The sequence below is a fragment of the Triturus cristatus genome, chromosome 5_2, assembly GCF_964204655.1.
Source record: "Triturus cristatus chromosome 5_2, aTriCri1.1, whole genome shotgun sequence".
In the NCBI taxonomy this organism is placed as follows: Eukaryota; Metazoa; Chordata; class Amphibia; order Caudata; family Salamandridae; genus Triturus; species Triturus cristatus.
The window spans coordinates 72,943,891-72,969,434 of NC_140588.1; the positions used below are offsets into that span (position 1 = coordinate 72,943,891).

General features: G+C 42.6%; 1 protein-coding gene across 2 annotated transcripts in view; it reads left to right on the forward strand.

Moving 5' to 3' along the window:
- The window catches only part of LOC146822679 (molybdenum cofactor sulfurase-like), a 1,712,661-nt gene that overhangs the window by 926,009 nt on the left and 761,108 nt on the right, over nt 1–25,544 (forward strand). The window lies entirely within an intron of this gene.

Consider the following 25,544-nt stretch of genomic DNA (forward strand, 5'->3'; position numbering starts at 1 on the left):
TTTAAGTTCATTGATTCATTGTGATCATCCTCTTCTCCATGATATTGAGTTTGGTAAGTAACGTAAACGTTATGATGCATGCTCTTTGTTTGTATTTGTACATTAGGCCGGGGGTGACAAGAGATTTTACGCACCGGGTACCACTTGACCTTGCTATGCCACTGGGTATATGTACACTTCAGTGAGGGGATTGAAAAGCAAAGCTTGACTCCCTTAAAGTCAATGGTTTGACTCCTTGTATTAATATAAAACTGCTATTTCACCTTGCTTTAGAACATAATTTTTACTAAGCTGTTGCATGAGGCAGGTGCAGAATTCAAGATGCTGTAAAACTGCTCAACCAAGACTGCAATGCCTTTATTCCACCTCATGCCTCTTAGATCCACCACCAGACACTTTCTGTCCCTTCATCTCTCTTGCATGTTATTTTTCATCCCTGCTTTATGCCTTTGTCTCTGTTTTCCGTCTTTTACTTTCTTCTTCTTTCCCCCCTTTGTGTTTTTCTATCTCTTGTCCTGGATCAAAGTTTGCTAAGGCAAAATAAGTGCTTGCCTTCAAATATGACTGCCGGTGGACCTCACCTGCAACCACCAGCTCAATTTAAACCCTGGTACTCAGCAATTCCAGACTGAAATGTATATGGGGTCCTCATTATGACTCCTTACAGGAGACATAGGATAACTGACGTAGTTGAGAACATATTGTTCCTCATTATAAAAACATGCAGCTCAATAGTTTTTTAGTCGTGGAGGAGAGTGAAATGAAGCATTTTTTTAGAGTAATCCATTTGAAATCAATGGAGATTAAAACAGTTTTTGGACGATGAGGATTTTTTTCTGGGCTGGTGACCTTATTGAAGTCTAAGGGAGGTGTTTTTTTTGTTTAGAGAGTGACGATGTTTCCAAGGAGAGGGACAGCTTCCAAATTAAAGTGAATTGAGAGGCGTGTAACAATGACTTATTACATGAAATCACAAAACATTTCATTTAGAGAATCTTGAGAAAATACGTTTGTATCCCCACAACACTTCCAAATATTTTCCATTATTTAAACCAGTATTTCTTACACAGTAAGGTTGCAAGACCTATTGATGTTAGTTTCAGTAGTTCTTCCTAGTCACTTACCCATATAATAGGATTGTGGCAGCTTAAAATGGAATATGTCTTTCGTGTTTCATTTTTCCTTAGTATGCTGTATTTTTGTAGGTCACATTCTCCTTTTTTTAGGTCTTGCCTACAGTCAAGTTTAGCTGTCTGTTGTTGATCATCTATATTTGGTCAGACCCTTAGATGTGAATGGTGTAGTATCGCCTGTTGCGATGACGTCACCCCTGGCGTCACAACTAGTTCATCCTATGGCAGATCAGATTTAGTATAAGTGTGTTGCAAGAACAGGGCATGTAAGGATGGAAGTAAAAGTACACTTCACATTTACTGTCTCAGCAATATTCCCTGCCTTTATGTATCCTACAGATGGTAGCCAGTAGGTAGTTATAGTTAGGACCTAGTTTCCAAAGGAAAAGCGTTTTTTGACTTGCCTAAATCTTTGACGTCGTTTGGCGAATCTTCACTAAATCTTCCCCAAAAAAGTGCCCTGGTGATTCTTGTGGTGCATGGAAAGTTGCAGAGTTATCCTTCAAGTGCGGGCCGAGAAAAAGGAAGAGTCACAAAATGTGCATGTTATTTCCATATGACCTTTAGACCCCGCTACAGCCCAATCTGCTGTACGGAATTACACTAAATTTGGCAGAAGTGTAGATGTTGTTCCAGGGAAGTAACTTTTTGTGATTTGCTGTAAATCCGTTCAGAAGTTGTAGAGTTAATCGAAAAATTTAAATTTGTATATATAGGGATGGGGAGGATCCGTGACCCCTTCCGATCTTGTGCTGAGATCTGATCAGCTACAAACACTTCAAACCAGGAAGTGTTGGCAGCAATCTTGGAACTCAGCTTGAGCCAAGTCCCACAAAAAACCTTAAAAAAGAAAAGGGGGTGGGTTAGAAAAACCCTGACCCCTAGGCCTCTTTGGGGGATGTGTCCCACACGGTCCCCCCAAAGTCCCCACAGGGTTCCTGCAGGGCTAAAAAAGCATTTTAATAAAAAAACTATTTCAGTGGGAGCTGTGGTGGATCTGCAGATCCCACCAAAATGTTTTTAAGAAAAGAAGTTCGGGGTCCAGCGCTTCATTAGTAATCAGTCCCCGGGTGGGCCAGGTCCTGGGAGTATTTTGTAAATAAAGGAGGGGGGCCCATGGCCCCCTATCCTGGGTCTTATTAATGCCGCGGGATCCACCACCTACCCAGGACTTGTTTATTGATAAAGTGGGGGGGGGCTCTTGGACCCCCCTGCAGTCCCAGAGGCTGCCACCTCCCCAGGGTTTTAATTTCATTGATTGGGGGTGCTGTACGGACCTTCCCGCGCAGCCCTGGGGACTGCAACCTCCTTGTGGCTTTTCTCTAATGTGATGTAAGGGGGCAGTGTTATGTTATTAATGCTTATAGAGCGCACAATTACCCTAAGGTGTCCTGGCGCTGACCACTGATTACCTGAGGTGCATAGATCTAAAAATGGGAAAAAAGAACCATGTCTTTAGGCCTTTCCTAAAAGAGATGAGATCAGAAGCATTTCTCAAGGGGAAAGGCAGTTCATTCCAAGCTTTAGCGGCACAATACGCAAAGCTTCTGCCTCCCCAGTTTGTTTTCTTAAAAGAGGGAGTTTTCACTTGTTTGGCACCTGTAGACCTTAGAGTTTTGTTTGGGATATACCATGAAAACTTAGATTTCAGAAACTCAGGACCTGTTCCATTCACAGCTTTAAAAACAATACAAAGCGCTTTGAAGCGAGATCTCAGAGGGATTGGGAGCCAATGCAATTTCTTAAGTTCTCCTTTAACTGAGACGAACCTAGGTGTCCCGGTAAGTAGTCTGGCCACTGCATTCTGGGCCACTTGCAACCTGTTCAGATGTTGTTTTTGAACATTAAGATATAACCTGTTGCAGTAGTCGAGACGCAACATTATAAGTGCCGTCACCACAGTCCTCAGACTCCCTTCAAACAGGAAGAACCTGATTTTCTTAATTATTCTGAGAACCATGAAGCATGCGGATGTCACCATGCTCACATGGTCCCCCTTGGTGAGTTTATCATCTACCACAATACCTAGGTTCTTGGCTTTTCTAGATGGTGTGGGACATAGGCCCAGATCCTCAGGCCACCATTCTGGTGTCCACACCCAAGGTTTGTTGCCAAATCTCAAAACCTCAGTCTTAGCTGAGTAGAGTTTTAGACAATTGGCAGACATCCATGATGAGATGGATCCCATACAATCATGGAAGCGTACACCGCTTCCTTTTCTGCTCCCTCCATCACCGACAGCACAATTTGTGTGTCGTCAGCGTAGGAGGTGAGCTGGAGCCCAAAGGACCTAATGATGCCAGCCAGGGGTGCCACATAGATGTTAAAAAGTGTAGGGCTAAGAGCTGAGCCCTGTGGCACCCCGCATGGCAAAGACAAGGGTTCAGAGATGTTACCATCTAGGTCTACTGTTTGTGACCTATCTGTCAAAAATGATTTTAACAGTTTCCAGGCCGAACCACTTATCCCTATTTCAGATAACCGGTTGAGTAGTACCCTATGGTGAACCGTGTTAAAGGCCGCGGATAGGTCTAATAGGATCAGCATCGCATTCCCTCCCCTATCCACAGCCTCTCTGATTTCCTCAGTCGATTTTAATAATGCCAACTGAGTGCTATGAAAAGCTCTGAACCCATATTGTGAGGGATCCAGAGAGTTGTTAAGATGAAGAAAGTCACTGAGTTGACTGTTCATTGCTTTATCTAACAATTTGGCTGGCAAAGGAAGTCTAGAGATTGGTCAATAGTTGCTTGGATCCTTGGGTGAACCCCTTACCAGCAGACCACCATCTCCCTGGGGCAATGTCCCGCTTGCCCACCTCCGGGAAATAGGTGTTGGCTGTGGCTTGGCAGGAGCTTTACCGCTCATTCCAGCAAGCAAGAGCATTACAAATGCTCTCACTTGCTGGAAGCAGAGCAGAATTGCTTTTAGACAGAGGGAGCTGCATGTTTAGGAGCTCCCTATGTCTAACACCAATGCTGGCTCTCGCAGGAGGCGGGAAGCCGGCAGGGACCATGCGGGACTTCAGGCTCCCACCGCGGTCCCCGATGAAAGTGGATGGGTGCCCTGGGTGGGACCAAGGCCCCCAGAATGGAGGCTGGGCCCTGGGGAATGGGGTCCCACGGGGCCAAATATGACTTTCGGAGTGGGGCCCCATTCAAAAAGGCCTGGCCATGAGGGATGGGCCACACGGCTCCCTTTCCTAATAATAGAAAAAATTTAAAAAAATGCCACTGAGAGAAGTCACCCGAGGCCCTCTCCCTTTCGCTACTGCTATTCAAAGGGACCTCCTGGAGCTCATCTTGTTGGGAGATGAAGTCACCTTGGCTTCTACGGGTCCTTGGGGGTCAACATCCCCTCCTATTATCTGCAGTAAGTCCCACACAGTGGGATTGCTGAGAGGTTGCCCCCTTTAACCACCACTCTACAAACACACCTCTTGTTGCACTACTGGTTGAGTCCCCTCTGCTGCTGAGGGTCCTTGGGGGCCACAAACCCCTCCTGTTAACTCCCGCAAGTCCTATACAGCGTGATTACTGAGAGATCTTAGGAGGTCACGCCCCCTTTCTCCACCATTATCCAAATACGCCTTCTGTTGCACTGCTGGTTGGGAGATGAATTGCCCTTGGTTGCTGAAGGTCCTTGGTGGCTAGGAACCCCTCCTGTCACCTCTAGCAAGTCCCACACAGCAGGATCGCTGTGAGCTGATCAGAGGCCCTCCCTCTTTTTTCTCCGTCAGTAAGTGCGCCTCCTGGTATACTGCTGGTTGGGGGGTGAACTCCTCTTGGATGCTGAGGGTCCTTGAGGGCCAAAAAAGCCTCCTGTTTCCTCCATCAAGTGTGTCACAGCAGGATTCCTGTGAGCTTGTCTGAGGCCCCACCCCATTTCTCCACTACTCTGCAAACGTGACTGCTAGTTAAAAAAACTATGGAAATGCACTTAATAAAACAAGGGTCACAAGGACGTTATAGATAGGAATTTGAAAAAACCTTAGAAATTTACTGAAAAAAATAAAGGTTACAAGGAAGTTATAGTTAGGTTCAGATTTCAGCCGTACTAAACCAGAGAAATTCAGCAGTTATAGTTACCTGAGCTAACTATGAATTTCTCCCCCTCAATGCACTGCTTATGAACTTACATATTCCATCGCTCATGACATGGTTAGGGGGGAATAGGGGCTCTACCCTGCCACCTATGTTTCTTTTGCCTTATATCCAGAGGAGGGGACTGAACCTCGAATTCTAAAGTGGCTGCTGCCACATCTTTGTTGATATGGTTGTAGAAAATCGGCGCCGCCAATCAGATCTTATTTCTCGATCTATTGGCTCAGCAGATCCTCCATGGCATGAAATATACAAAGCTTTGAGCCTTCATTTCTCAAAAACTACTGAACAGCTTTACACAAAATCACAAGACGTACCCTTTTTGGTCAAATTCCATTCAGCAGTTTTTGTGTTAACACTGTTCAATTTTCCTATCGAAAATGGCTGGCAAAAATATCGGGCTTGTTTCCAAATAATTGCAGCCTCCCCTTCAGCCTGGGGACCTCCACCTCCCAGGGCTAATTTATCTATAAATGGGGGGCCTCTTGGACCCCCCAGGTCCGGGGACCACCACCTCCTCAGGGCTTTATCTGTAAACAATGCGGGGGGCCATGTGAACCCCCCCCCGGAGCCCTGTGGGCCACCACCTCACTGGGGCATTAACTTTAATTAATGCAAGAGGCTCGCGTAACCCCTATAGCCCCGGGGACTACCACCTCCCTGGGGCTTTTGCTATGTTGAATGCTGGGGGCTGCAAGGCACCCCGCAGGCCTGGAACCACCACCTACCCTGGACAAGATTGAAGAAAGGAGGGGGACTGCATGACCCACCTCCTACAGCCAATAATGGCCCTGAAGACCGCCATCCCCCAGGGCCGGCTCCTGATATGTCCTGGGGTGCCTTCTCAGTCTTGCCCTGTGTGTTGAATGTATCATTTTTAAGGAAATAGAATCTATTTTTTCATCATTTATTTGTCAGGATAAATGCTCAAGATTAACACTTAGTACTTTATATAGAAGTGTAGAGGAAGTTGACTTAGCTCTCCCTAATTTGAGAGAACATTACTATGCCTATTTTGCACCATATATGTTCAGATTCCTTATGACATCTGAACTATATGTGATTGTGAAGAATGACCTGATGAATTTGATATTAAAAGAATATAAAATTATGGATATTTTAAGTTTGACTAAATGCCCCAAAGAAAGTTTATTATACGACTTTACTTTTTTTTTTTAAAGCAAATGTACTTATGATGGTACTATTTGATTCTCTATACTAATGCTGCTACACGTCTGTCTGATTGGAGTCTGCGGTCCAAGGGAAAGTATTGACCAAAAGCCCCATATCCAAAAGGAGGGACAAAGGATTTCTCCAAGTCGGTTACCTTTTCATAGGGGATAGGTAGAAAATCTGGTTTGCATTAAAGACACAGATAGGTGAAACTATTGGTTGTACTGCTCCTATATTTTAATCTGAAGATTAAAGACAATTGATATAAATCCTCTACTAAGTAGTAAATCCTTGGTTATTAACCTAAAAACAACAGGGTGATTGGAAAATATTCTTGCACTAAGTAGGGGGGCTGATATCTATCAAAAAGCTGGAAATAAGTGGGGAAAATAAGAAGGATTTGTTTTGTCAAGGGAAGTTTGGGGTAAATCTAATAAATAGAACTTTATGTTGCTCAGAGGACCTAATTGTTGCAGAATTCAGTCATATGTAAAGTGGTTGATTTAGCGAACTCCACAATATCTTAATAAGATTTGCCCAGGATTGTTGGGCCAATGTTTTAGATGCGAATTGACTTACCTAGGAAACTTGTCTCGTGTAATCTGGCCCTTTGCAACTCTTCAAGATTTCTGGAATGCAATTTTCCAGTATCTGGAGTGGATTTGACAAATACAGCTTTTGCCTAGTGCCTCATTGGTACTATTGGGATATGATCCTATCATAAAACTAACCTCTGAATAACAAAAAATGATTGAATGATGAATAAATCAATGCTGGTACCCAGAGCCCTGTTTTTGCAAATTTGAAAATCACAATTAATCTCTTCCACTTAGGGGGATTGGAAAAATGAAGCAAGTGAGACCAAAAGAGTTATTAGATGCCATCCAATGCAGAGGGATTGTGAGGTTTAATAAAAGCGTGGGCTCACTTTTTGGTTGATTGAAGGTTCTGGTGGGTGGGGTTGGTTAAAAAGGGAAGATTATTCAGTTGTCTATTGGTCTGGGGAGTGTAATTATGTAGAGCTATTTTGTTTAGGGTAAATAATTTATATGCTCTCGTTTTTTGCTTAGTAAAGTTATGTTCAGATAGGCCATTTATGGAGACAAGGAACTCCTGGCCCCAGAGTTATTGAAGTGTGTAGAATATATATATATATTTGTTTTTAAGGATTGATTGTATGAAAATGTATGGCATTGTATTAAATTAATTGTTTCTGTGGTGTATTTTTCCTTTAATCTTGTTTTAATCTGGATCTCAGATTTTTTTTAAAAAGGAAATAAAAAAATCTAACAATTGTAGTGACTATTTTGGGATGTTAAACTTTTTAAATCCAAATTTCAGTACCATATAGGTTTTGTTTTTTCTTAGCTGGGTGTATGACATTTTCTAATTTAGGCTATGAGGGACCTTTCTGCCTTTCATCATTCTCCACCCTGTTATTACTAAAGTTGATTTGTCTTCATGATAACATACTAGGGTGTGGGAAACCTCACAATTTAATGAACACTTCGGTTTTGTGGCCAATGCATTTCCTGTGTTATCAACATCCCATGCAGGGGAACCCTTTTCAAGATATTGATACAAATATCCAGAAGATGAAGCTGTGAAATTATGCCCAGAACATTACTTTTAGAATTAAACTCAAGGAACTGTAAGAACATAAATACATATTCCACATTGCTGCTGATCAACAAAATAATTTAATTACTACCATGTTTGGTTATACAAGCGGCAAAGTAAATAATTTTCAGTCCATGCTTGTACAAAACATATTTCTGAAGATAAGTGTCATATAGATACATATATCAATGTTGAAGTAATAGCTTAGAGTTTCCGCATGCCAAATTTAGATAATTTGCAATGTATACAATCTCTTGTTCCTCAAACAAAACTACTCTGCATCGAGAAGAAGCAAAACGAAACATATGGAAATGTAATTGTTTTCATGTTCAAACAATTTTCAATTTGTGACACTTCTCTTGATAACAGAAATTCACCCTCTATTTTTAAAGTTCAGCGATGGTTTCATGTCTTGGAAGGCTGTTTTATAGTGATGCATCATTCCCCCCAAAAATTATTTTATGGCACATCATGCACCTTGCAACTCTAGATGTGGCAGTGACTGCAATGAACTGCCCTCACTGTCATTTTCAGAACTTCAAAATGAGCTTTCAAGGCAAGGGTCAAAATACATTTTATTAGAGAGAACATTTTGAGCTGTCACTTCAATATTAGTTTGGGAGCAGGGGATCCGAACCTCGTCTTTTCCTATACGCCTTTGTGGCTCCACTTATATATGACCCCACAAGCTTCTCGGCCATCGACTCACAATAATGTGATATTGTTCTCTGTTGCTTTGTGAACGGTCATCCTATGCATACAATATTGCAAAACCAAATTGTACGATATCACGCTTCCTTTGTGGAAAGCATGACTTGTGTTGTATTTCGCTAATTCAGTGAGGTTAGAGATCGTGCTCTTGATACAAAAAAAATAAGATTTACAATTGCATATTTATTAAATAAGATGCTAGATTATAACTGAGCGCATGTATTTTACTGAAGGAAACTCACGCAAAGCACAAACAAACGATAGGATAGAATAAATTATATGGAAACTGAAGCAGTTATCAATCACATGCTTTTCGAATACATTGATGGGCAGAACAGTGCGTATTAGCACCACCCAGGCTGTGTATGTAAGCTGGTCGTATTTAGCTGGATATATAACAAGCATTGGCAAACCCAGGCTTTCTTTGGAAACTGGTGTGATGGTTATTTTTTTTTTGAGAATATGCCACAAAACATAAAAAGAAAATAAGAAAAGAAAGCATTGTGTTGCCAAACATGGTAGCTGTGGAAGCGTAACCCCAAACCCCAAAAAATAACACACTCCGTAATTCAGATCACCCAAAATGTACCTCTGGCGGTCCGCTTCACTGGGGTTAATCTTACATTAAGAGTCACCCTCCTCAAAATCGGACCCAACAGTAGTTAGCAGAGAAACAAATAAATACCTGAAAACAATCAATAACTGAGTTCTAGATCAGGGGAAAAGGTAAGAGATTTTATTACAAAAACCAGTATAAACCAGTACAAAATAAAAGTCAGAATTGCCATGAAGGCTCAAATGCAGGATAAATAATCAGAAATATTCTAAATCCCAAATGAAAAGCAATGTCATTAGAGAAAAGGACAGGATCCCTAGCTATCATATGTTCAGGAAAATCCTTTAAATAAATGAACAGCATCACTGGTTCAATAGGAAGGTCCTCAAATTCTAACTCATCCCCAAGTTCAAGAGGTTCCCATACACGATTCTTACTTATGAAATTAGCAAAACCGCAGTTTCTGCATGGCATGATCCCATATAAAATCCCATTTGACAAATAAGAGAAATCCACAAAATAACATTACACATTAGCACTATCCCAGTAAAAAGGCAATTCACAATGAATGCTCATTGGCAAAATATATTTTGATATCAGCTTGTCCCTTATTCTGCGGAGCCTGTGGCGGAGAGAAGACATCGCCAAAAAGGCATCGGAGGAGGAAGAGCAGCACAGGAGTGGAATGAGCAGCATCAAAACAGCATCCACATTAATTAGGATGGTAAACTTATGAAAATGTGGCACAACTAAAGTACATTAATAAACACACTTCTGAATTCATATTAAACTCATTTCAACTGCAATCATATTATTTTTGCATCTCTGTTAAACCTAGCATAAAAACATCCTTATTCATTGACTAAAATTATGTATGTCTAAAATCCTTCTCTATGGCTATTTGTTTGCAATAAAAATGTAATTACAAATAAATGAAGCATCGCATTTAGTTTAAAATAAACGTATGGGTACTTCCTAGCAGATAGGTGTACTAACAACAGATAAAGACACCCTTTTCCTTTTTAGGTCTCGCCTGACCCAGCGCATGCACTGGTCTGGCGAAACTTATTGAGAGGGCTCCAAAAAGTGCGACCAGGCCAGCCTAGAGCTACAGTGCATGTGCACGGGCGCGCGCGCGGCACTTTACCACGATTACTTTCACTTTCGCTTTGATGTTTGATCGTGATTGCGATCACTTTCACTTTTGCGGCCGCACGGCCGCTATGCATAGCCAATAGGTCTTGCTTTTGGGACCTTCTAAGTATTTAGTTATGCAACTGTTGCATGGCTAAACACTTATAAGGTCCCAAAGGCGAGACCTGTTGGCTATGCCAATGCTTGTTTTTGCATATGATTCTTCTTTATGTAAAGAAGCTTTAGTGTTCACTTTCAATTGCTGTATCCCTAGGACACTGTTTAAACAGACAATGTTCACTAAAAAAATAATTGGCTAAAGAAAGGAGAGACAACAAATATACAAAGTATTGGACTATTAGCCCCCGCACTGAAGTGCACTTCTTTTTAGGTGTCTGTGCATGAGTGATCAAAATATGAATGAGAGAAGGAAGAAAATGTGAATGCAAGACCAGTGGATGAACAGAGCTGACCCAAAGCTCCTCAATGTGTCTATCCCTTTTTCTTAATACATTTTTATTTTATATATATTTTATCACAGCTGTGTCTAGGCTAGACCTACAAATCGTTCTCACAGCAGTTTCCACAGCTGTAGACAAATAATACTTTTCAAAGCTTTATCCATAGATCAGTTGGTTTTCCATGAAAATTCCTTTGGCCACAATATCATTACTTTATAGCAAGTGGTCTTGAGAAATATGTATTAGGCAGAGGGCAGACAGGTTGCTTTCATTGACCTGTCTCAAGCATTTGACTGAGGAGATGTCTATTTTTTGGGCATAAGCTGCCCGCTGAATATATAAGTGAGTAGCGTTTGATGATCTGTTTAACACTTCACCATATTGCTTATGGGACCAGATAAGGAGTTAACTTATCGGATCAAAACAGTAGTTGGATTAAAGCAGGGATGCCTGTATTTTCTCTTTTTCGATTTTATTTTCTGAACTTTTGTTGAAAATGCTAAGAAACATCCCCATCTTTGGACATATGTGTCTGTGTTATCAGGAGATCATGTATTTATGTTAGATCTGACCACATCGGATCTCTGGCGTGGTCTCAACTCTTTACAAGAGTTTGCAGACTCCCATTTCTTAAAAGTAAACAAGGATCCACCCAACCACCTAAATGGTATAGAATTCTCCAATATTTTCTTCCTAAATAATCCAGAAAGGAAAACTTCTGAAGGCATGCTTGGCAGTAATATGGAGCTGATCAGTACAAGTGTTCCAAATTAACTAGGGTTTATAGGCACAGCTATTGAACAGATTTAATGCTAAAGATATACAAAGAGTGTGCTTTGGGTCTGACTCTGTAAACCACTGGCTTTCTTCGAACCACCTTTCTTGAGACACTAACTTTAGCCTTGACAATTATTTACTCGGTCAGCCCAACAACTTTATCTCTTACCTAATGCTGTTGGCTATTTGAGTGTATCTTTCTTTCTCCACTCTAGTGCTTGAATTGAAACTGCAAGAGGAACTACTTTACATCTATAGTCGTAGTGTCCACTGCTGGCTCTCTTCCATGTGTCCTCCTCTAATGTGATACAGATTAATTTGTGTTGGTAATGGGGCTATTAGTTGTGTGGCCATCACAAATTAAAGATCCACAATTATCCTCAGTGGGAACCAAACCCCCCATTGTGGTGCTTGACTCTCACAGGGTAGCAAAGCGGAGCAGTTCAAGACCTACTCAAAGGAGGTGGTGTGGTCTAGTAATCACCAATCACTGGCTTGCAGTAATGACATTCAATGAATGATTGTCCAGTCAGTACTTTTTATGAAAAGGAGAAGTACATTTCTTGCGCACACACTGCTAAATTTTACACAACTATATGCAAATCTATACATTGGCAGATGTAACATATCATATTTTACATTGTGTAATTCACCCTACCATATGAAGTGAGTTTCAACAGTCATTTTGCAATACCCCCATTACTTTGGCATGAGTCATTGTCATTATTGCATAATGCTGAATCAATAAAACATGTGCTTTCATTATGCTGACCTAATAAAAAATTTTATAGCCTTATAGCCCACCGTAGTTTTGGCTTGGGCCTTTAACAAAGGAGTGGGTCTTTAATGCCGGTATAACCCAGCTATGGAGGTGTATATGGCTATTAGAATATTTCACCACTAGAGGGCAGAATGTTCTAACAAATAAAACAAAGACCTCATGGAGCCCCTCCACTCCGTGAGGTCTTTGTTCACAGCAGCAGCTGTGAAGGTCAACATTGGAATGTTGAAGCTCCGTACTGCTACTGGCCATTAGAAGCCCTAAGCACTCCATTGTATTCACTGGCAATCCCAACATTCCAATGTTCTAATAAGAAATAAACCTTGTGTTTGTGTATTGTTTGAGATATTAAGCATCAGTCCTTAGAGGGCATAACAATGAGAAATCTTTGCATTGCAACCATACAAGTAGCCCGTAGAGGGTGTACCAACATGATCAAGTATATTTATACAAGTCAAGAATAACTTTATTGCGGTTCGGAGAGCCATAAATGTTTCCAATAAAATTATCACAGTGTATAAAACAATTACAATCAATGGGTTAAAAAGACAATTCATAAAATTTCGGGAACCTAAAATTCTTTACGTACAGTAATTGAATTGGAGCAGCATGGTATTACACGGTTCATAAAATTCAAAAGGCATAAGATTCTAAATCTACAGTGAACGGTTTAAGACAGCATGAAATAAAACCATTTGTTGGACAGGAGCTCTTACTAATAGCGTTTTCTAATAGCCATGGAAACTTTTATGTAATTGCCTACCGCAATACGAATATCAGGGGAAGCCAATGTGTGCAGGAAATTAAAACCATCTATGTATGTGCAAGGGCGGATTTTCCTTAATAATGGAACAAAGAATTTACTCCTCGCCGTTTTGTATAAGATGCAGAATAGAATAAAGCGCATCGTGCTTTGGCTCATAGAGTTGTCACACAGTCAATGTATGAGCTCATCAGCCCACCCACTATGACGTGGAAATGCCAACAAAAAGTGCACAGTGCGTGAACAGAATCTGGTTAAATAAAATCTAGTCTGCAAATCAGTAGTGATTGTTAAATAATATTGCAGTGGGACAAGGGACTTATATGGTAGGCCCATCTCATCTTGTTCTAGATAGCGCGTGTTGGCCCTGGAGTAAAGCACCTCTTTAATAATGCTATAGCATTTAGGGTTGTCATAAAAGTGCCCCTATCCTATCTCATGATATTTATTTATTTTATTTATTTATTGTAAAGGTTTTATATAGCACTGGCTAGACCCTGAGGTATCAGAGCGCTTTACAGGAGCAAGAGCAAGGCAAATATCAATGGAACAAAAGGTACATGCAAAATACAATCGAGAACATGAGAATATCCAACATCGAATCAGGAGAAAAGCAAAACATTGTAGGATCAAAGGATTACATAAAGTTAGAAAAAAATACGGGAGGTGTGACAGAGGAACACTCATAATTAAATCTAACAAGAGCCAGTGTTAACAGAACGCACAAAAATTACAGAAATATAGTTAGAACATAAAATACATGGGAGACCATGGAGAGCAAGGCAGGTGTAAACAGTTAGGAAAACACAAGGAAAACGAAAGGCCGGCAGATTACCAGAGAGATTACCTGAAATAGGTGTCACAAGATATCAGGTTCTGAAAGGATCATGTACTCCAGTATGTATTGAGCAGATGGCTTTTAAGTTCTCTTTTGAAGCCGTGGTAAGAGGGGTTGCAAGAAGGTCCCTCGGTAGGGCATTCCAGATGCGAGGCACATTTCCTGAGAAGGAGTGAGTCTGGGTAGATTTCTTTTTTAGTAATGGGGGAAAGAGCATTAGAGCTTCTCATAGGTCTGGAAATTCCCGCTCCTCTGAGTTTATTTAATAAGTAGTCCCGGGGATTGAGAGTGAAGAGCTTTGTGGGTGATGCAGGCGGTCTTGTAGAAGCATCTTCCTCCGATGGGGAGCCAGTTAAGGGACTTGATGGCAGGCGTGATGTGATCAAACCGTTTGCAGTCTGTTATAAGCCTGGCAGCCATATTGAGCATGGATCTGAGGGGGGCTAGCTAAGCTTTAGGGGTTCCAGTGAGAATAGCGTTGCCGTAGTCAAGTTTAGAGAGGACTAGCGATTGAACGACCCAAAGTCGTCTTGAGGGATGAAGGGTTTGATTTTTTTGAGCTGTTTAAGTGTGAAAAGAGCTCCTTTGGGTTATTGATATGGTCCTTCAGTGTCAAATATTTGTCCAGGATGAAACCTAAGGATTCATTTGAGTTGGATAGAGTGAGCAGACAGTTTAGGGCTGTGAGGTTGATGATCCAGCCTTGGATAAGGAGGTGGTTGATTTTGTGGAGAATAGAATGATTTCCGTTTTAATCGGGTTCAATTTTAGATGGTTGAAGTAAAACCAGAATTGAATCTTGCTGAGAGTGTTGTTTGGATGACGGATGTTGCTGTGTGAATTGAATTTGTAGTAGAGTTGCGTGTCATCAGCATACAGGTGATAGTTGATTCTGGCTTTATTCAAAATTATATTAAGGGGTTCCATGAAGAGGTTGAAGAGCGAGCGGGAAGGAATTGAGACTTGAGGGACACCCAGAGAGACAGGAGTAGGATTGGAGAGGCAGGAGTTAATTTTAATTTTTTTGAGTTTGGTGTTTGAGGTGGGAGGTGAACCAGTTTAGGACAGTGCCATTGAGGCCAGAACGATTCTTGAGAGATTCCAGTAAGGATGAATGATTGACTGTATAGAACGCTGCTGAGAGGTCCAGAAGGATAAGAAGGCAAGCCTCACCATTCTCTCAGGAATGATGAAAGTCGTCAACAATGTTAGTCATGGCGGTTTCGGTGCTACAGCCTTTCCTGAAAACAGATTGGAAGGAGTCAAGCAGGTTGTATTTGCCTATGTGTCTGTTGAGTTGTTGTAAGAGACATTTCTCCATGGTTTTAGCTAGGAGTGGGAGGTTAGAGATGGGACGGAGGTTTTTGGGATCATTAGGGTCAGTCGTGTGGTTTTTAAGAATGGTAGTGATTTGCCCAAGTTGAAGGGAGTCAGGGACACACCCGGAGGTGAGGGAGGTGTTAATAATTTTTGTCCAGCATGGGGCAATGATGTGTTTAAGGATATGTACTAGCTCAGTCGGGAGTGGGTCTTTAATATGAGAGGTTGGCTTTAGTTTCTCAATGATATTAAAGACTTCAAGCTCAGCCATGGGTTTGAAGTTAGTCCAAGTGGCGTTGTTTTCGGTTGTGTGTTAGAAAGGATGTCTCCAGAACCAATTTTGAGTAGGTTGATTGAGGAAAGGATCAGGAGGCTAGGTTGGTGTGGAGAAAGGGGAGATGTTAAGAGAGGTTTGGTGATTGTGAGAGGCCATGATTTGAAGGAAGGATTGATCAATTTTGTCCTTGAAGAAGCTGACAATTTCCTCACATCTTTCGTTGGAGGCCGTCAGGTCAGGAGGGGCAGAGGAGGTTTGTCTTCTGACAATGTTAAAGAGTTCTCTAGGCCTATTTGTAGCACGATCCAGTTGTGAATGGAAGAAAGATGCTTTTTCACTGAACATCTGCTTCCTATAAGCTGATCTTGCAGATCTAAGGAGAGCTAAATGAGGAGGAGAGGGGTGTTGTCTCCAAGTTCTTTCTGCCAGTCTAAGTTGTTTTTGTTCATTATTGAGCTCAGGATTGAACCAGGATTTAGATTGGATTGCTCTTTGTTGTTTAAGTTTAAGCGGTGCAACTTGGTCAAGGACATCGGTAATTGCCTTGTTGAAGTGGTCCGTAAGCTCGTATGGGTTTTAGGAGTGTGGGAGAAGTTGCAGTTGAGCTTGAATTTTTGACTCGAGTTCAGTAGAAGGGACTTGTTCGAGGTTTCTTGTCCAAGTCTTAGGTTTGTTATTTAGGACTGGGGGAGGAGAGAGGCTTGTCAAGAAGGTGAACAGAATGAGGTGGTGGCCAGACCAGTTGATAGGGCCAATGTCAATAAGGGAGACCAGATCGGTGCTAGTGATGATGGCGTCAAGTGTAGCGCCTTTGATGCGGGTAGGTTTGTTGCAGAGTTGCTTTAGGTTGTCCAATTCAAGAAGGGCAGCAAGGCGCCTGACAATGGGATCATCAGCTTTGTTCCAATGAATGTTATAATCTCCTAAAACCAAATTTTTCGAGTCGGAAAGGGAGAAATTGGTAAGAAGGTTGGATAGCCCTTCCGCGAAAGGTGTGAGCTTACCAGGAGGGTGGTAGATATTACGCAGTCTGAGAGGGGGGGGACCCTTTGAAATTGAGTTCCGCACCAAGATATTCAAAGGTCGAGTTTTTAGCATGCTTAAGAACAGAGATTTGGAATTCAGTTTTGTGGATTATGACTAGACCTCCACCTGTTCTATCAGGTCTGTCCTGTCTAATGATGGAGTAGTCAGGTGGAGTGAGTAGGTCAAGAATGGCCATCAAGTGGTCATTGAGCCAGGTTTCTGTGAGGAAGGCAATGTCAATAACCTCGCTGAGGATGGTTTCAGCAATCTCTGTAGCATGTAGTGCTGCATGTAGTGCTGCAGATTTGCAGTTAACGAGCATGCAGGAAAGAGGGTTCGGATTGTCCTTATGTGATTCGAGAGTGTGGATGGTGATGTATTACGCAGGAGGTCTGGGTGGGTTGTGTGTTGCAGGGACTCGGTTTACACCCACTATTACTGGGATGTTGGAGGAGGGGAGATTGTCAGTCGCCTGGAGCATGGGAAGATAGGATTTGCAAAAGGCGTATGGTTCTGCAGTGGAGAGAGAGCAGAGAGCTCGGTAAGGACTATGGGCCCATCTGCAAAGGGGGAGGAGCGTTGAGAGAAGTTAGGAGAACTAGAGGGAGAAGTCTCAGAAGTGTAGGGGAGGTCCTGGGAGTTAAGGTTAGAGAGATCCCACAAAAGATGAGTTAATTCTGTAGCCATATAGTTGAGTTTAAGTTCCATTCTGATCAGAATCTGTACAAGAGAATTTGATGGGAATCCCGCAGTGAGTGTGGGGGGAGACGCAGTAGGCTGGGGAGGGTAACTCCACGATAGGAGCGTGGTCAGTTACAAGGGAGGGCAATATCACGTTAGGAAGGCGGTCAATGACTTTCGGACTTGACTTAATAATCTCTGTGTGATGTGCTTTGGGTCTGCCATTAGATAAGGGTAAGAGTTGGAAGAGAGATAGTAAGAGGGTGTTCTGAGGGAATAGACATTATCATGCTGATTGGAATGGACTTCGTTAGTTACCGTGCCTCTGAACATAGAGGAGAGAGCAGCAGGAGAACAAAAAGAAGGCAATTGTATAGGGTGCGTGTTCGGAAGGACAAATTGGGAAGTTGGTTGGGACAGGGGGTGCTCGAGGGTTGGTGATAGTAGGAGTTTGAGTGGTGGTTCTGGGGACAGGGAACCAGAGGGACCTACCCTGGGAGTTGGGTCTGTGACTGAGGTTCTAAGATTGACTCTCAACAATAGGGTGAAGAAGGAGTACCAATAGAAGGGGAGGTATCAGCTCTAGGATTTAGGGAAGCGGTGTGGCGCCACGGCCAGGGCGACTGACTCTGGAATCTGGGGATCACGGTTGGATCCCCAGCGGCAGATTAGCCCAGCACCATGTGACCCTGGGCAATAGCTTGCTTAATCTTCCCGACGGCCCCTAGCACCTAGAGACCCTTACGGGTGATTGTTCGTGCTTTACAAATGTGGATATTATATTATTATCAGGATTAGCTGAAGCGGGTCTATGGGCGGGCCCATGAACATAGGCCGGGCATGAGAATTATCAGGGATAGTGTTGGAGAGGTTGCCCATCAATGAGTGCTGGGAAGTCGGTAAGGAGGGCAAGGCATGGCAGTGGGATTCTGAAGGGGTGATTGGGTTTATGGAACAATTCCGGTGGGGCCTTAGTGAGGGTGGCAGGGTCGGAGGAGGAAGGTGGGACTGTTTGGGGAGAGTGAGTTGATTTAAGTAGAGAAAGGCAATTGGGGTGTTTTTTGGTTTTTGGCCCAGTTGAGAGGTCAAACTGGCCATAGTACTGAAATGTGTGTCAAAGATGTTTCGGTGAAGGTTGGATGCTTGAATGAGAATGTTCCCAGTCCTGTATATGGATATATCAATTTACCCCTTGAAGGAAGGAGGGGGTGTAAACATCAGTTTAATTCCATACGGAATTTTGATTATTTTAATTTATCCTTCAAGAAGCGAAGCCATGGTATTTTTAGAGCATTGGCCAGGTTTTGGCAGTCTGTAATTACTTCTCAAGAAAACATTAGTTTTTCAGACAGCCACATTTTTGCCCATAAAAGCAAAGGGGCGTTAGCTATGCGATCCTCTACAAACTCTTGCCCCAGTTTCTTGTGACATAGCCGGGTGGGGGCACTATTCGGGGTCATCAATAACCTTTTAGTAAATTTGTTTTCCAATGTTTGTAGCTGACGACTTTTATGATGTCCCCACATCCCTGCCCCATATGTTGCAATAGGTAGGCATTTGGCTTTACATAGGGTAACTAGTTCCCTCAAAATTTACGTACAAAGCGCAATAGCCCATCCACAGCCCTGTTTGTATGATGGCCTCTCACTGTAACAAGTGGTTCCCGATTCAACTGGTTGTTGAATAAATTACACAGGTACGTGAAGTTGTCTTTGTTTTCTGTTCTCTGGTCCCATACAACAACATTCTTGGTTTTTGTGGTCTTAGGGCCACATACCATGATATATGATTTGATAAAATTGACTTTTAGATTGAGTGAGGACATAAAATCCGTAAAAATATCGAGGGATTTTAAAGGCTATTTGCTGTTGTTGCCATTAACACTGTATAGTCTGTGGAACGGACTTGCTGCCAATTTTGGGAAAATCAAGCTCCCTACTTAGTAAAAGGGCCTTCAACCATTTGTGTATATTAAGAACAAGAAGAGGGCTAAAATACACTCTTGTCGGACACCCTCTGTTTTTTCCCCCTTATGGCGACTGTGGTATTAAAGTATAACCTGCTGAGGAGGGATACCAGTTCTTCTTCTACACCCATGCTTTCCATCATAGACCACAATGTGTCCCAATCAACAGTGTCAAAAACACTGGACAAATCCATGAAGGCCAGGGGGATAGAACCCTTCCTGGCCTTCCCGTATTTGTTAATAATTAAGGACAGATTAGGACATTGCTCAGTCATCCCTAGTTCCCTCCCGAAACCATACTGTGTTTTAGACATGGGCTGGTGCTTTCAGGTGGGTCCCCTGAGCTAACGCTTCCTCGACCTCAGATACTGTGATGGATAAACTAAGTTGGGTGGCTGCAGATAGATCTACGGGCAGATCCCTTGTAAACTCCTCTACCCCCTTGTGCTGCAGGTTGAAAATGCCAGTAAAATGAGCTACCAAGCCTCTCTCAAAATCAGTGAGTCCATCTGCCTCACATCTTCAGTGAATAAAGGGCGGTTGATAATTTCCCAGAAGGTTTTTGTATCTTTTAGTTCTCCTGCTCTCTCCAGAACTTCCCATGCTGAGCTTCTCAATTCTGCTTTTCTTTCCTCAATTGCGATTTTATATTTGTACCTTGCGGCTTTGACTAAATCTCTGTTGTGCGGAGTAGCGTGGAGTGCCCTTTTTAGTTCCTTATGAGCCCTGGAACATTCAGAGTGAAACCAGCGGGCCTCCTGGGGTTCCCTATGTTGGACGCTCCTAGTCAGCCATTTGGCTACCTCAGAGCACAATCCGAACTCCCAGACAACGTCCCCTGGGGAAGAGTCTAATTGAAAACACCCCATTATTGAGTGGTAGTGCATTTATACATTTTCAGGGCTTCCTGGCCTCTACCATACAAATGGTTCATAGAGAACAAAGCAGTCTCAGCTGTAGAACAAAAGCTCAAGCCATGGGAGAGCTAGAAATTGCATTGAAAGCCAGGGGAAGTGATAATTTTGGTGTCCCTCCCATCTAAGGGTGAGAACTCAGAAGGCATCCTGGGAAGAAAGGCTGCATCATACTGAGTACTTTACTGTTGGTCTCATCATCCTGGAATGACCACAGCCAAAGATAAAGGCAAAAATATGTTGAAATCATACGGCCTGCAAGTTATTATGGGGCGATTTTGAACAAAGCAGTGAATATCAAAGCAGCTGCTCTCCCGCTGTGCTGGGGTGGGCCGCATCAGTTTTCCTTTTTGTTTTCGGTCAGGGTGCCGGGTCCCACCAGGGCACCCCCATGAGTTGTCCTCGATGAAGGGCAGCTCTAGGAGCCTAATCTGGCAGCACAATCAGGGGCTGCAGTGGGCTGCAACCTCCAGTGGTATCTGCCAGGTGAGCATCATGTGTGGCTATCTCCCAATCCTCCCAGACATATGCACGGGGAGCGTGGACCATGTGGGGGGAGTGCGGTGGCACTCCCTTTGACCTTTATTGTTGACTTGGGGCCCAGGGATAGGGTCCTGGGGCCCTCCTGCGGGGAAATGTGACAGCGCTCCCTGGTCCTCTAGCACTTTAGGGAAGCATGATGGCACTTTCCTGCATCATTTGAGCACTCAGGGACCCGGGGATGTAGTCCCAGCCCCTCAAATCTGAATTTGTCTGTAGGATGAGGTCCCCGGTCAAGTTAGAAGAACAGGGAGGGGGCCCCATGCATGCTCTCTCCCTGGCAATTAATTAAAATAGTTTATTTGTGCCGACCCTCGGGTCCTGGCCCACCCCAGGGGAATTTACCGGTTGCGCGGTGGAGTCCTACGTGCTTCGAGGCAGAAAAGGGATCGAAGGCTGGCAGGCTTCCAGATGTGATATCTCAGACCCGCTGGGCCATTATGGACAATCCTGTGCTCATTATACTCCTGGTCGTGAGCGCCATCCACCAGGGGCATTTGCAGCATCCCACTCCACCTACAAAGTGGTGGAGTCCTGAAAAAGCTGTCCCATTGGCTCACTGCACCAGTGCTCCACTTAATCATTGTTTCTGGGTGCCAAAAACTCCAGGACTTTTCCCCAATTGGTCCTCAGGGGGTTTAAGGGGTCCAGTGTAAATGGACCTAAATGGCTGTGGTCCTGTAGTCAACTGGGCAGAGTCCTCTGTCCTGAGTGGGAGTCAGGGGGTTCCTCCGTCCAGTTCTCCATGATGGTCCCATGATCGATAAGTGAAGCGTGGAAAAACCCACTGGCTAGAGAGAGTCTCTCCCTTGTGAAAGAGTTTTTAAAGGGGAGAGGAAGGTTTCAGAAGACAGGCATCCCTGGCCAATCCTGGGGTGCCACATCACTTCTCCATTACTGTCTCAGCCCTCCTGCACAGCATGTTGGGACAATTAAAAATGGTGTCATCCAGGACCCACTTGTCACAGCAGCTCCTGGGCTCTCAGCTCCACCCCTCACTGACTTCACTGTCAGGGATGTATACACTGCAATTTTAAAGAGAGTTCCCCCCCCCCCCCCCGCCCCCCGGGTTGGCTCCATTTCTCTGGGCACTCTTTTGTTCATTGGGCTTGGGCAGGCCAATCCCTGGTGTGGTGATTGATGGTGATCATGCACCCCCACCCCTTTCCTCCTAGTGAACTGGGAGAAGTACTTCTACTTGCTCCTTTTGTGTGGCAGGCCTTCTTTCCTGCTGCTGGTGAACATGTAATTAACTGGGCACAGCAGGGTGACACAAGGCCTGGACTCTGAGCTGAGCCAGGAAAAAATGTAAACTCTGGATGACCCATACGGTGTATGGATATCATTTAGGGAGTTACATATTTAGTTTTCCCACACAGACTACATTCCAATTCAAGACTACAGTGGCCTCTGTAGGCCAAGATGGAGTGGAACTACCCTCTAAGGCAGTTCTCTCCCTATGTGTATAATGGGGTGCCACTATAGTTAAAACAGTAAAGCATACTGACTTTCCCCAATAGTGTATACTACCCTTATAAGGCCTAACCCAGGTGAATACCTAATCCTGCATAGTACTTAGTGAGCCAGGCTACCTGTGCTCCGTTACAGAGCTGGTCACAATAGTCTCCCACTTGTGTGTGCACACATGTTAATGTGTACCCAGCAAAGTGAACCTTACCCTTGCTGCGTCACAACGGCCTTATCTGGAAAGGCAGACCCTAGAGGTAAATACACGCAGTCTGTTTATTACCGTGGGTGAGACACTGGTAGTGAGGCTCGCCCATAGAAAAAAGTCCAAAAACTAGGTGAACAGAAACTAAAATATCAAGGTGTACAGCAGAAGCGGAATTCAGTGGCACAATGTGTGAACACATTGAACCCAGACCTATTGGCTTTGTCTTGCTTGGCATAGCAGGGGTCGCTCTTCTTTACTGGGGCTACAGATTATTCCATGCTGTGGAGCACTCGTTAGTACGAACATTAGAAATGAAATACTGTAAAATCATTGATCAGCATATACCTTGACAATGAATTTTAGCTCTGCTGCTCAAATATTACAGTTGTCTGCTAGTGAGGGATATTTAAAAAAAAAAGAAAGAATTTATCAAAAAAAGTAGGAGCTATGATTATTTTTAATGAGGATAAGATTCATTTTACAATAATTGCTAGACTGGAAAATGAATGTAAAGGTGCCGATATGAAAAAGATGCAAACATATTTATTAATATTATGGAATAATGTAATGCCAAGATTTAGTAGCGGCGATTTACCTGAATGGTACCACCCTAGAAATGTGACGTGTATGGGCTGATACACATATGCTCTCTCTGTCCCATCGCACAAAATATAGTTAATGTTCTGGTTTGTGCCCGGCTTTCTCAACAATATGACACCATGTTCTACGCTTTGTACCAAAAATGAGTGTTTGAACCGTGACAAAGACCTTGAATTTTGTGTGCAGTCAATCTACAGTAACTAATTATTGTAGAGTTTTTAATTTTTCCGGGATTAAATCTTTTTTTTATAAATATAATGGGTGTAGAAGTGTTATATGATGATTTTTTTAATAGTTTATATATATTTTTAAAACTAATAATAATTAGTTGTTTTTTAATGTTATATACCTTGTTGATCTCTATTGTGGGAGCTTTTTTTAACGAAAGTTTAACACTAAACTTGAACTTTTTATCTGACCCCATTGTATTTTTTCAATTACTTGGTCACTTGTGCTATAACACAGCGTTAACTAATTTGCAGCCTTACTCAGAGTCAGAACTCTTCTTTATCAGGTGGTTAGACCAGCAACGAGAAAGCCTGAATCTTTTCGTAAATTACTGTTTTTGCCAGATATGTTTATATTATTACATGGTGACCTACAATAATGTTTGACTGCATCAGCACACTTCAACTGATTTTCTGCCCTTTGGCATTTAGTGAGTATCATTTCTGGCACTGAAATACAACAATATTTTAAAAAGGCTGGAGAAACCTTAATAGCTAAGCAGCCCTTCACTCTTGCACCACTGTCACAATCTGCACCATTTAATGTATCACGGTCATTGGAGTTTGACTAGAGCTCTGTTGCCAAACTTGTGACCAGAAAATGTCTCAGCGCATGCCCCACAGAACTTACCACAATGGCTAGGTGGGATAGCATGTATATGCTATGTTATATTTTGTCTCATAAGCCTATTCATTGCCTCACTGTGATATGCAGGCTATTCTATTCGAAAAAATAATAAAAATGATAAAAAAATATTTAAATAACACTCTTTATTATTTCTACTATTCCAATTGACATTTTTTTTATGCCACCACCAGTATCATTGCTCACATTTTCACCAATTAAATACTGAAAAATCCGATAATATTTATGTACGTGTGTATGTTATCTTACAAATTGCCACCTGAAATGATATCAGATTTTGAGACCCCCCCAGCGTTCTGCATGTGCATTTGGAATGCAGAAGCGGAGTAGACAGAACAGGAGCCTGAGATCAAGGTAGCACAGGAAAAGCAGTTTAATTAGGAAAATAAAAACATTTAAAAGGAGTTTCAAGCTTTTGCCTCTGCTGTAGATTAAGACAAACTGGAATTTATGGGCACATGCATCAAGCCAAATACCGGTCGCAAACGGGCAGATTCTCAGAATCTGGCCATTTGCGACTGGTATATTTGCATTTAGGATGCATCATCCCAAATGCCAATATCGCAATTTAAGGAATCGCTAAATACCGATTCCTTAAATTGCGATTGCATTTAAGGAATCTCAAATTGAGATTCCTTAAATGCAATGCATCAAAGACTACCAAATAGCGATTTCGCTATTAGCGGGAGCAAATTACCATGAAGTTGGACTTCATGGTAATTTGCTAAAACTTTGAAAAATGCACTTCTTTGCATTTTTCAAAGTTACATGTTGCGCACACACATGCCCTTAGAGCATGTGTGTGTGCAACATGTGTGCACAGATGATTTTCAGGGGTGCTAAAGGGTGTCATATTGACACCCATGCACCCTTGAAATTGCGGGAGCTATTTGCGAGTATTGCGCTTGCAATTCCCTATTCATTCCTATGGGCCTGTAGGCCCATAGGAATGAATGGGATGCTATTCCTTATTTGCGACTCGCAATTTGCGAGTCGCAAATAAGGAATGTGTGGGACTCGCAATTATTATTGCGATTCCTATATGCATAGGATTTTGCGAGTTCTTAATAGCGAATCCTTAATATTCGCTATTAAGGACTCGCAAAATCCTAGATTGATGCATGTGCCAGGTAGTCTAGACACTTCGCTGTCATCTAGCTATTCCCCCTCCTACAATTTGTTTATTTTTTATTTCTCCACTAAACATTTGCAGCGGTCACCACCCTCCCACTGTAATGGAAACCGCTGTGGAGTTCTGCTCGCCTTCTAGCCCCTAGCGCAAGTGCATTATGAAGCATGACTTTCTGTACATGTCAAGTGGTATGCTTTCTTTTTATTGCATATTATGCTAAGAAAAACAGTCTCCTCATTGAAGTGCTGGTCAAAACATCCTGCATTAGCTTTGCAACTGTTTTTTGGATGGCATCCAGCAATTCCATTAAATTGGATGATTCAGGGAAAGGAAGCTATTACAAGTTTGCCTAATGTTCATTTTGGCCATGATCCCAAAAGCTACCTTAAAATTAGCGGAGCATATAGTTGGTATTGATTTTGATGAGTGATTTATTAATGATTACTGGGGAATATAAAGAGATTCTAAAAGACTGTCAAATGAAGGGTAA